This window comes from Brassica oleracea, chromosome C5, assembly GCF_000695525.1.
Source record: "Brassica oleracea var. oleracea cultivar TO1000 chromosome C5, BOL, whole genome shotgun sequence".
Lineage (NCBI taxonomy): Eukaryota > Viridiplantae > Streptophyta > Magnoliopsida > Brassicales > Brassicaceae > Brassica > Brassica oleracea.
In genome coordinates, this window is record NC_027752.1 from 12163720 (window position 1) to 12177072 (window position 13353).

General features: G+C 32.7%; 1 long non-coding RNA gene across 1 annotated transcript; it reads right to left on the reverse strand.

The window, feature by feature from the left end:
• Positions 1-5525: 5525 nt before the first annotated feature.
• Positions 5526-6094, reverse strand: LOC106294427. The gene is made up of 3 exons (XR_001260835.1): positions 6029-6094; positions 5875-5942; positions 5526-5555 (listed from the first exon to the last, which is right to left on the reverse strand). It is a non-coding gene; the product is annotated as an uncharacterized LOC106294427 (long non-coding RNA).
• Positions 6095-13353: the final 7259 nt, after the last annotated feature.

A 13353-nucleotide genomic window follows, 5' to 3' on the forward strand; every position in this document is an offset into this window, starting at 1 on the left:
TGGAGAGAGTTCCTCGAAGATCCCGCCAGGATGATAGATCGTGGGACGGCAGTCTATCTGGTCGAAAGGAATCCCCCGATGAGCTCGTCTCAAATGTCTCGAGGTTTGGCTGGACGCTTCAGAACCACTACCGCTCACGTCGGTGCTCCCGACTTCAACGCGATCCGAGCCTTCATCACCAATCATCCTATGAGCATCAGCGACCAAAAGACGTTGAGATAGGGTCATGCTTTCTGTATACCGAAGAGCATCGCGATGAATCAAGTCGAAGTCGTCCAGTGGGTTGTCAGTTGCTGACGCATCTCTGATCGGACTCGGAGAATCCGCTATGCCCTTCCCTTTTTCTTCTTGCGACAGTCGACTTCTTGGAGGCATGTTCCTTAATGTAGGGGACGACTACAACCGCCGAAAGATACCAACGAGTCTATGCAAGGAAAAACCTATCTAGAGAGAGAAAGTAAATGTAGAGAGAAGGGAGAGAAAAACGGATACCTGAATCTGCAGAGAAGAATGACGGGAGCGAAGGAGAGAGGTCTATTTATAGCAAAAACGAATGCACGTTTTCCGAGTGCAATAATTAGGTCTATGAAGGCCTAAATGGGCCTCAAAGGCCGCCTGAATACCCAGGAACTTACTCGCGATGGTTCAGCTTCTCGCTGGAACCGGTTTTCGATCAAGAAGTTAGACCGGAATCGATTCCCTATCTCTATTTAAACCAGTCTCCGGTTAACCAACAAAACCGATCCCCGTCTTTTCACCCAAAATAATCTATCATCCGAGTAAATTGTATCTCATTGTAAAGACTGAGAGGCGAAAGCACGCGTCGACGACTAAACGCTACTCGGAGCGACTAAAAACACACGCTGCCGACTAAAACGGGAAGCATTACCCCTCGCATTAGAGCCTGCTATCCGAATGAACCTGACCCACAAATTCACTGAGACCGCCGCGCCGCTCACAAGTGAACTGGGGGGAAACTTATTGTAGGAGATGGATTACATCCCTCCGCAAGGCCCATCGAATAACAGGCCCTAATCCAGCGAGTTGGATTAGTCCGGTCGGCTCGGCGGCTAAACACGAGAACTCGACCTTAGAGTACTTTTAGCCGGTCGACCAAGCCGACCAAAAGTACCCAGCTTGAAGGGAATTCCGCCCGGACCCGTGTACGCGGCCTTTCGCATCAAGGCCCAAAGAGGCACGAAATTAGGGCATCAAGGACAGAAGAACTATAAAAAGGGGAGAGGAAGCAACAAGACGGGGACTTTGGACCATTGGACATACTAAGCAGCTATATCTAGGGTTTTAGGCGATTTATTTGATCTTGTTGCTCTTTCACTTTCATGTCACTTTTGTAACTTTTGTAACCCTTCGGTTTGAATCTGATAAAACGTCTTTAGTCATCTTATTTCTGACTTCTTTCACTCTAGTCGACTGAATCCCATTCAAACAATAAACAACTCGATCATCATCTGGTTCTCACTGGTATATCCAAAACCCTCTTCTAAAGTAGCATGCACACAACTAATATTTCTGGATTTAAATTGCAGGTTTTACAGTGATTTCTTGTCCATGCAGTAATGATGATTATGGCTTCGTTGCGATTCTAGTAACACCTAAGAAAGTATCACTATACACCTTTTATCTGATCTATATGGCTCGGTTAACACCAAGATAAACCATACAACCATACCGTGACCTAACCAGCTCCTGAGACTCGACTCTGTCGTCTCCCTCATCGTTCACCATGACCGAGCCACGTCCCTCATTCTCATTCTCCTTCTCCTTCTCCTTCTGCGCCAAACCGAAGCTTCCTCCATTTGCCAACAAGAATAAACTTGCTCACGTCCTTTTTGTCTTCATTTTTTTATGATCAAGTTTAGGGTTTTTTTAACTGGACTGTATCTTTTTGAAAAAATTATATTTCCATGCCATTCCGTTTTTTAATCTCTAATAAATAAAAAATTTATACTATTAAATCAGAATCCTAAGATTTCTCTTAGGATTTTGCCATTGCTTTTTGAAAAAATTACATTTCCATGCCATTCCGTTTTTAATCTTTAATAAATAAACAATTTATACTATTAAAGTAGAATCTTTCATAGAATTCTGCCTTATTATTCTGGTAAAATAATTAATTAATTTCAGCCAAAAACTGAAAAAACGTATTAAAGCATTAATGACCTTAAATACTTTAGAACCTCAAACATTCCATTTCATGTACTAAACATTTACTACTCATATCGTTTACTAATTGTATTGATACAAACCAAACCGTTTGCCTTCAATCTAGCCATCCTTAATTATTATTTATTAACTCAAAATATTTGATGTTCCCAGATTTTGAAATATTTACTCAAAAACTGTAGTAAGATATGTATATTCCCAGAATTATGATAAAAATGGTCCCATATTTCACATAAAATAAAATATATACTTCTAAAAATATATTCATAAGGAATAACCAAAAGTATAGACAAACCGTTTGTGCTTATACTATTATAACATTATTTTTAACATACAATAAAAATAATATAAAAATATCAAACTATTGAAGAAAAATTTAACTGAAAACTAGCAACATTTAAAACAATATGTATTTAAATAGTTATTAAATTAGGTATTACAAAGAAAAAAATTGTGCTTTGCAATCCAAAATACTATAAATCAACACAATATTATGAAATGGGGTGAATTATTTTATTAAATATTATAATTTTTTTATCAAATTATGATTTTGTTTATAATACGGGTTAGTAATAGCTTCACTTTAAATATGTTTTCAGTTATATTAAAAATTATTTTTCACAGATTAAAATATGAGCACTCAAAATCAAAAATTTAACTTTATTTCAAAAAATGAAGATAGAAAATAATAATATTAGAGAATGACAACTAATAAATTATTTTCATCAATTTTTAATTTTTTAAAAAAACATTTGTATAGAATAGTGATAATGATTATATTCAGTATCCAAAATTTTCTGAATAGATAATATTATACAAAACATAAGATAAACTGTTTACAAATTATATTTTTACTAAATAAATTTTTGTAATTAAAAGTTAATCTCGCGCTTTCAAATCGCGGGTCAAAATCTAGTTTATACTATTAAAGCATAATCTTTTTAAGGATTCTGCCATTTCTTTTTGAAAAAATTACATTTCCATGCTATTCTTTTTTTTAATCTTTAATAAAGAAATAAAAGAATATTCCAAAATAAAAATAAACTTATTCTACCCTAAACATATTTCCAAAACCATAGACACAATATAATTCGTGGGCCCATATCAAAACACAATCAGTTTTCAATTAGTTTACTTCCATTTACGAATTTCTATTTTTCACTCATCTTGACCCAAATTTTTTAAAAATTACATCTAAACTATTAAAACTGAAGTACGAATAAATCTTAACCCTAAGTTTTCATCAATAATTACTATCAATTGTCATTGACCTTATAAATAGCAATTTCCATAAAAATTGTTACGAAATTGCCTAATATTTAGCTACCTAATAAATTTAGAAGATATGCAATCCTTCATTTAATTTAAATCAAAATAAAAAATTCAATTTTGCAATCCATAAAAAAACTATAAAATAGATTAAGTTATCAGATTAATTTATTGGTTTATTAAAAATTAAATTAATGAGAATCGTTTAAATTTTTAGAATAATAAAAATAACTCAGTTATATTTAATTAATTAGTCTCTTCTAATTTAATTAGTCCAAGAATGTATGTATTTAATTTTAAACGTTTACAAAAGTAAATACCCGTGCGGACGCACGGGTCAAGATCTAGTTGATATTATAAGTAGCGTCAATGAGTTTACAAAGAAATTTTTTTTTGAAAAACTATTAAAAATTTAGTTAAATAAAATATGTGTCACCAAAAAAATAATGTGGGTTTCAATACTTTAAAATTTTATAAATTTTAGTTCACCTAAGAAAAATAAGCATAATAAATTTTACATATAATTTATACAAACTTAAAATAAATAAATTATATAAATCATAGTTTCTGTTACATAAAATATTTAAATATTAACTAAAAATTAATCTCGCGCTTTGAAAGCACGGGTGAAAATCTAGTGTGATGATTAAATTTGAGGGTAGATTCTCAACTATCCAAAAAGTAACCGTAAACCTAAAATCAGGGTGTTACATCCATCCACTATAATCATGACTATACCATCTGCTTACCTGAGTGATGAGGCTTTAACTTCAATAACTTCAACATGAACTGAAGAAACCACATCCAACAGTCACTAATTCAAAAATTCCTGTCCTTAAGCAAGGCTCCTACTGCATAAAATGTTTCGTGTACTAATGTTCTGAGCATTTCTCCATCACTCTATTAGCAACTTGTCCACCTTCCGATATGGTAAATAGATCTTTAGTAGAAATTTTAATGCATTTGAACTGAAAGCTTCCGGATATGAGATGAATGATGCTTCTTCTCATAAACCTGTTGAGATAGGCATATAAAACCTTCCCAGAAGATACGAGAAATGCAGTGGATGTTCGTGGCTGTGGAAAACATAGAGGAGACCGTGGGTCGTATCAGTAGGTTTACGAGTGTGATCTCTTCTACTTTTTCTCTATGAATTCTACTTTAATGTTTGTTATCTTTAACTTTCATAAACAACTCTTCTAAATTGTATGACCCAAAAGTCATATCCTTGTATTATTTACCCATTTTATTAGCAAGCTTTTCTTTAAAAAAAATGCTATTTAAAAATTTTATTTAAGAACTTCTTTTTATAAGGTTGAAGAAACATATAAAAATCATAGCAGAGAATTGTTAATACCTTTATGCTTAACTATTTAGGGTATATTAAAGAAAGTTTGAAGTTGTCATTTTTATTAAAATTTAAAATAAGATGAAAGCCATTGTTGACAAAAAGACATGATAACTTATTTATAACTAGTTGGGACACCAATCTGATAGTTTATCTGCCACTGAAATCTTCTCACTTCTCAAAGCCTGATTAATTTTGTATCATTTTCCTACAGATCAAGAGGAACAACCCATATAAGATTACAATGTTGCATTTCGTTCTTAAGTTTCGACAAAATTCATGAATGAGTTAATATAAAACTAATAACGACACTAAACTTTAATTACCTCTTCTCACGCTGTTCTCAAATTTTCTCATGTGAGGATCAAGATATTGGCGGTCGGCTTCATATCTTTCATCATATGGTCCATATGGTGACCTGAAATAAAAAAAGCAACATGATTTTCCTTTATAACGAAGGATTAATTCATCATTGAAAACAATAAGGATAGACTTATTAGTAAAAAATATTCTTAATATAATCATGAATTAAATTGCTGATTGAACACAAATAGCATGAAACATGATTAGGGCGTACTAAAAGAGCATGAAACATGATGATTCCCTTACTATATGTTAAATCAACAATTTCTCTCCTTACTTACGTCATCTATATCTAAGAATGAATTACCGTATATCATCAGATCTTCTCAAATGAGGATTAACAGTTAAACCAGAAGTTCTGTAGGTGGGACTCAGTACACTATTTGTTGGCCTGGGATATAAACAAGAATGTATTAGTTATGATCATAGATTCATAAAAATTTGCTTTCATTAGTAAATTTCCTATTGTTAATCATTAATTGGTTTCAACAAAAACAAAATAAAAAGAATCCAACGATGGATATATACAGCACCGCAAGAGATACTATATAACTTATTAAAAGGGTTGAAGAAATAATTTCTAATAAGAGTAATCGTCCTGACGAGTAATATAAATCTCCAAAACCGATACTTTCTATATATTGAGAGTATCACGCATATAGAAAATAGGGTAAATATACTATAACATATAAAAAGTTAGATTGAAAAACCTTTCTTCACGAAGATTAAGAAGACTATCTGCAAATGATTCGTTATTTTCTCCTGGCGAGATGATCCTCTGCATTTTATAAGTAACCACATTATATTCTCCGATTTCGTAAATTTAGCTTACTTCTATAAAATAAAAATTTAGACAAAACGTACCATTCGTTTAGCAGAAGATGATGATTCTCCAAACGCACATTCGTTACTTTGTGGTCGACGTCTTCTCTGTGACATTCATTTATAAATAATTTTTAGTGTATATGTAGTCATACATAAGATATTGATACACGTTTATGTGGTTGCTGCTTACTAATGTGTCAGTTGCGAGATGGTGAGTTGACGATTGTCCATTGATATGACCTCCAGATTCCTTTTTGGAGCACAGTACAATAGTAAATATTTAGTTAACTATCATGTCATATTTATGTAGAAAGTTTTTCTACAAAAAAATTATATGGTTTCATTTTCTTTAATATTTTTTTCCTACAATTATATGGTTTGATTTTTTTATTATTATATTGTTTGATTCATTGCATAAAAAGTGTTTGTACCTGCAGAAGTATGGATGGGTTTGTGAATGGTCGTATATGTGTCTGTTTTTTAAGGCAAGGGGATTTAAAACTTGATGAACGTTGATCAATCAACCCTTGCGTGTCACTATATTCCCTTTAAAAGAGGAACCAAAATAATGTGTTCAGTTTTAGATTCAGCGATAATAATTTTGGAGAACATCTTATTATATTGTGCAAAATCGGAAAAGACTGGGTACCTTGAAGAGTTTGAGGGCACTTGTGATCTGGGTAGGAGCGAGAAATTACATTGTCGATTAGTGCCCGAGTTGGGGTTCATGTATGGTAGACTGTAGAGGATATGTCATGTAGGAGCCCAATTAGTTTAGCAAAACAAACATAGCTATAACTGTTTGATAAAAATGCAGATATAAATACATATGTATATATATATATTGAGAGAAGAACATATAACTATTATATTGGAGAACAAAAATGTAAGTGAAACTTAATCACAAATCAGTTAGTTGTTTAAGAAAAGGTGATCTTGCCCGCCAACTAAAGAAGATGGGGCCAATGGTTGCTGGCTATGCATGCCAGAAGAAGAAGCAAATGGGACATGCTGATATGACGCATTTGAAAACAGTTTGGTGCCCTCCTTTTTCCAAAAAAAAAATGTTTTTTATCAGTTTCTTATAATTTATAAGTAATTTTTGCATTTTGGTTACAATATCAATTCGGGATGGAATTGTTGGATTCTACGTGAGTTGAGTTATTTGAATTGCCCCTATGTGGCAGTTCCAGTTACATTTATAGGTTTCTTATTGATTGTTTAGCAGATATTCTGAATTACTTAAAAAAAAGGGTTTGCTTTTGGGTTAAAATGATTTGAACATACCCAAATGTAGAATTAGGATCATAACGACGAGAAAATTGTTGTTGATACTGCTGCTACAATCGATTATAGATATTTAGTGTTTGGTTTAGAGATTAACCAAAATTTCGAGTTAACAAAAGAAGTAAAACATAAAATGTACTGTACCATTGTAGGAATATTTGGCTCTTCAAGTGAAGTAGTCCTTGCATTCAGCTGCTGATTGACACCAGTCAATGCTTCAGATCGTCTTGGGCCACTGTCCATCATCATCTGATTGTATAAACCTTGATTATTTGGTTGAACATGGAAATTTCTTCCTTGTTGGTGCTGCTGTTGCTAAGATTCATTGTAAAGTAAATATTAATACATTTATTATAATAAATTTGTCTAAATCCGTAGCTTATGATGAAGAACGTTTTGAAAAGAAGATGCAAGTAATTAACTTACTACTGCATGAAAATTTTGAGTAGGGAGATGGTAGTTGTTAAGGTTTTCTTCAGTTCCTAAAAACGATGGCTGCAGTTGCTGACCATACATACCAAAGAAAATGAAGGAATTGTAAAACTTTAGTTTGACATACTTGATAAGCAATTGTGTCATGTAGTTTATAAAATTATTTTAAAGTTTTCTAAAATGAGGATTTAGAAAAAACGTACCCTTCGGTTAACAGAAGATGATTCTCCACGTTCAAGACATTGGTTACTTTGGCGTTGAGGTCTTCTCTGTAACTTACATTTACAAATATTTCTTAGTGCAAGTACAGTCATGCAAATTATACTTATGCAAATAATAAACTATATACAGTTAATTTCCCATTGATCTGGCCTCCTGTTTCCTATTTGGAGACCAGTAGTCATAAATATGTAGTTAATTAACAATAAAATGATTTCAGACAAAAAAGAACTAAAATGGCTTCATCCTTCGTTAGAAAATGTTTGTACCCGCTGATGTATAGATGAGTTGAAGAATGGACGTCTAGGCGTCAGATTGTTAAGGAAAAGAGAATTAAAACTCGATGAAGGCTGATCAATCAACCCTCCCATGCCACTGTTATAAAATTGGATCCAAAATAATATGTTTGGTTTTAAAAATCAGATATTGTCATTTGGAGTACAAAAGCTTATTTTATCTATTGTGCGAAATTGAATAAGACTCCATACCTTGAAGAGCTTGAGGGAAACTGAAGCCTGGGTCTGGGAGAGATATTACATTGTGGACTAGTGCTCGAGCTAGGGTACATGTAAGGTAGACATTGTTGAGGACAAGTCCTGTAGGAATCCAAAATATTCAGCAAAAGAATATATAGTTAATTATATAACTTGATTTTATTGTTTATTTTGTATGCGAAACAAATGGTAGGAAAATAATTTGTGTTTTGTATCAATGGTAGCACTCAAGGCATGTAAGTGAAAAACCTAATCACAAATCAAGGGAATTTTTTTTTGAGCAAAATCAATGGATTGTTTTACTTGAAATTTATCGGGTTCTTTTCTGTAAACTGAGTAATTTCTCGGTTTTCTTCTAGTATATTGAAGAAAAGGTGGTCTTATGTACCTAGTTAAAGTATTAACCAGCCTTGAGGCTGAAGGTTGTTCTTGCTGGCCAACTAAAGAGGATGGCACCAATGGTTGCTGTCCATACATACCAGAAGATGAAGAAAATAGGACATGTTGATATGACGTAGTTGATAAACAGTTCGGTGTCCTGCTTTTTTCAAAAAAAAAAGACAGAATATTGGATCAAAATTTCTTCTATATATGTTATAACTTATAAGTATATAAAATGTTTGCATTTTGGTTAAAATACCAATTTGGGATGGAATTTTTAATACTACGTGAGTTGAATTATTTGAATTGCCAACCATATGTTGCATTTCCAAGTATTATAACTTTCATAGTGATTGTGCAACAAAGATTTCATAAAACTACGTAAATAAAAATATTATTTCACTAGATCTGTTTAAAAAAAAGAATAACATACCCAGATGTAGAATTGATATTGTAAAGACCATGATATTGTTGTTGACGTTGCTGCTGCATTTGAATATAGATATTTGATTTTTGGTTTTGAGATAGTATAAGTAAAAATGAGTTAATAAAAGAAGTGAAAAAATAAAATAGGTCATTGTCCATTGTAGGAGTATTTGCCTCTTGAAATGGATCCATCATTACTTGATTGTCTGAACCTTGACTATTTGGTGGTACATCGAAATTGCCCTCTTGTTGTTGCTGATGTTGTTAAGATTAATTAAAAGTTATATATATATATATATATATGCACTACAATTTGTTTAAATTTTGTACCTTATGATAAAGATTTTCTTTTTTGAAAATAGGATGTAAGTAACTTACTATTGCACGACAACTTTGTGTAGGGATATTGTCGTTGTTAAGGTTTTGCTCAATTCCTAAAGATGATGGCTGCAGTTGCTGACCATATATGCCAGAGGATAAAGGAACTGTGACATTTTTGTTTGGCATACTTGATAAGCTATTATGTGTCCTGTATTTTATGAAATTATCATTTCATTGCTGAGAAGTTAATAAACCAATTTAATCTAGAATGTTGCCTTTAGTATCAATACCAGTTTGGAGTTGGTATATCAGGATTATAGCTTAACTCATCAAGCACGTTGTGATTACCATCATTCTCTGCCATTAAACGCTGCAAGATTTTTATTTGAAATTACACATAAATATAATAGGCCAGTTATCAAAAAACAATACACATAAATATAAAACCAAAAGGTTTATCATCAAAACTAGTAGTCTATAAAGTAGATATATAAAAATTAAAGTGAATAAAACAAAAATTACCATCAAAGGTTCAGGAGAACCTGAAGGATGTACATCTTCAGACAAATTGCCTTGAGAACTCGTATTTGCTAGTTTTGGCTAAAATTGATAAACGAGAAATGTAATGATATGTTTTTATATGATAGTTATGTATATATATACGGTATATACATGACAGATTATATATACATATTCGTGTATGTGATGCATTTACATAAATAACGGTGACATAAAATAAAATAAAATTTAATAAAAGTAAAAGGAAAGCTAAAGAAAAAATACAAATAAAAATAGAGCATAAATAAAATATATGGAGCACAAAATTTTACAGGAAAATCATCTAAATTTAATTTAGAAGAAGCTTTCTGGGTTTAATTTGTTTGACGAACTTTGTGTGAGCAAATCTATGGAAGTGGTGAAACAGATATGAAAGTCGATGGCATAGATGAAAACATGTCTTACTTACAAGTTACAACAAAAGCATATAGATCATATGCAAAGATAAAGTTAATACTGATGAAATATAACAGAGGGTTTTGTCTCCGACAACATATATTATGGTTTTATCTCAAATTGTCTCTGACAACATATATTATGATTTTACAAAAAACGTCAGATAGAAAGATGTAAACGAATAACAATAGAGAAACACTTACTGGAATCAAAGGAATAACAATGAGAGAGACACTTACTGGAATGTAACTGCGAGATATTGAAGGGTAAAGAGGTAGAGATATGGATATCTGAAAGTGAAAGCATTACAATATATTAAAGGGATAGACACAAGAGTTGTAATAATTACATATTAGGAAGAGTTAGATAAATGATAAAGAAGATGTAGAGTAATTACTGTTCAAGAAATTATTTCACATTACCCGATTTACGAGCTTTGGAAAAGTTTAATTTTTATTTTACTAATCTAACACAATTAGGTGAAATCTACATATATCAAAGTTACCCCATTTCTGTTTGTGCCACTTCATCTAAGAATCTAAAGTTAATCAATGATCATCAGTTTCTCGATTACATATAATCTTCAGTATTTTTTTTCTCTAGTGAAATCGGTGTTATGAATAAGTTTTTTCCTGAACAAAACTTTTTGGTGAGATTATTATTAAATTAAGAACTTTTAGAAAATAATGGTAATTTTGGAAGATAATATTTCCAAATCTATATACAATGAGCTGTTACAGCTCACTTCTTTTCCAAAAACTTATAAAGAAAGATAAGGAAACAGAATATTTAAAGGAATATCAAAAATAGAAAATTTATCCTCACAGTCTTCATAAAACTTCTCTATAAATGTTCTAAAATTATTAAAAAAACATTAGTAAATCTAACCTATTAAAACAGAAGTAGAAATAAGAAATCAAACAAGTAATAAAAGGGGATATAAGCCTCAGTTAGGTTGTCCACGTAGGATAGGAAAATCGTCCCATTAGAAGAGTCTTTTTTGACACGTCAGCACGGCTTTGGTAATGTTGGGCTTCGTTTTTTTTTAGGCCAAATGTTGATGTCAATGGCCCAGGAAACTAAACTTTGCGTTTTCGTGATGAAACTAAACTTTGCGTTTTGTGTTTTATTAGAGATTTTTTTTTTAACGTCTTAACTTTATTGATATCAAATCAATGTAACATATTACATGAATCATAAATTACATAAAACATGTTGTTAATACAAACTTTTAACAGAGACAGCAGTAACACGATGCTTCTTAGCGCATTCGTAGGACAGGCTGACTTGCTAGCTTTCTTCCGCTTCGTTCTTGGTCTTATAAAATCTTTCTTGTGGCTCTCAATTTTTGTGAGTAAATGTTTTTTTTTCAAAAAAGATCATTGGATACGATCCATCTGTTACATCGCAATCCGTTCCAAACACTCCCGCTGAAGGAGATAACATGCTTTGTTATAACTATCCATGTCATTGAAATTCTTTTGCTTTAAAACCAATAAATCCATATCTTCAATTTGTTTTGTTGTAAAAACATCTTTGGACTCCTTACTTTTGTGGACAATGACTCGTCGATCACCACCATTATAGAACACCGAAGAATTCCCACTCGGTGATTCTCCAGAATCATTAACATGACAATCACCCTATCACATGAATAGACAAGACGTTCAGGAGATGATTGTCCCAATCGTCTCTTCAATATCCATATGATGCACGACATACACTTTCTCTTATTTGACCATGGCGGTTTCCAATACCATATTACAAATTTAATCCAATGATTCTCAATCGATAACTCGAGAGTAATAAGAAAACCGCACCCAAAGGTCGGACAAGAACATTCCCAAGGGAAGAAAACAACAACGCCAACCTTGACGTGGATCATAGTCGATAACAATAGGAGAAAAACCAGTGTATATGTCGCTACCGGATATACGAACCGATCAGCCTCGCCATGATTCGAAAATAATGAAAGGAGGATTTGATGTCGAGTGAAGAATTTCAACCTAGACAACAAAGATGGGCACAAAACCATCAAAGATGCGCGTGTAGAAAACATAGGAACAGGAAAACCTCTGCGTAATCTTTTATAACACCGTAACGCTTTGTATCCATTCAATCAACACACGAATGAAAATGCTTTCTTTTGGTTTCCTTTTCTACTTCTTCTTTTCTTTTCTTTTCTTTTGATCAAATCTTTTTGTTTCCTTCTTAACGGTTTGAGCTGCACGAGTTTGGTTCGTATATGTGCCTAAACAGCTGTGAGTTGATCTCCTGCGGATTTTGATCGCATGCAAATGAAGAAGAAGCTAAGTCACAGACTCATCCACTCTATGATCGGTCGAAGTCGAATACTACACGTGAACTTAAGAAGGTGGCGAAATCCCATAAGCCTCCGTCGAAGAAACAGAGGAAAGGTGTTTCGGATGAGAAGCCTGAAGCTTCTAACGATGATGATGAAGAAGAAGAAGAAGAAGAAGATGGTGATGGTGACGAGGAGGAGGACACAGAGCCATTGGCCGACCACTTTCTCGATGGTAGCGATGATGAAGAGGAACCTTTGGGTTCTGATTCTGACTCTGATGGATTTGATCTCGCAATGGCAGGATCTGGTAAAAGTAAAGCTATTGATGAAGAACGTAAAAGGCAGGAGCAAGATGCAAAAGATGAACTACATATGAACATAAAGGAACAACCTGACAAGTTTCGTCTACCAACCAAAAAGATTCAATCTTTTGGAATTTTACAAATCAAATTCATTCCTTTTTTAACATTTTATTTTGCAATTGTTGGTTGGTTTATGTTGAAAAGATCAATGGAGCATTATAAGTTTAGGTGTCTTGTCATTGC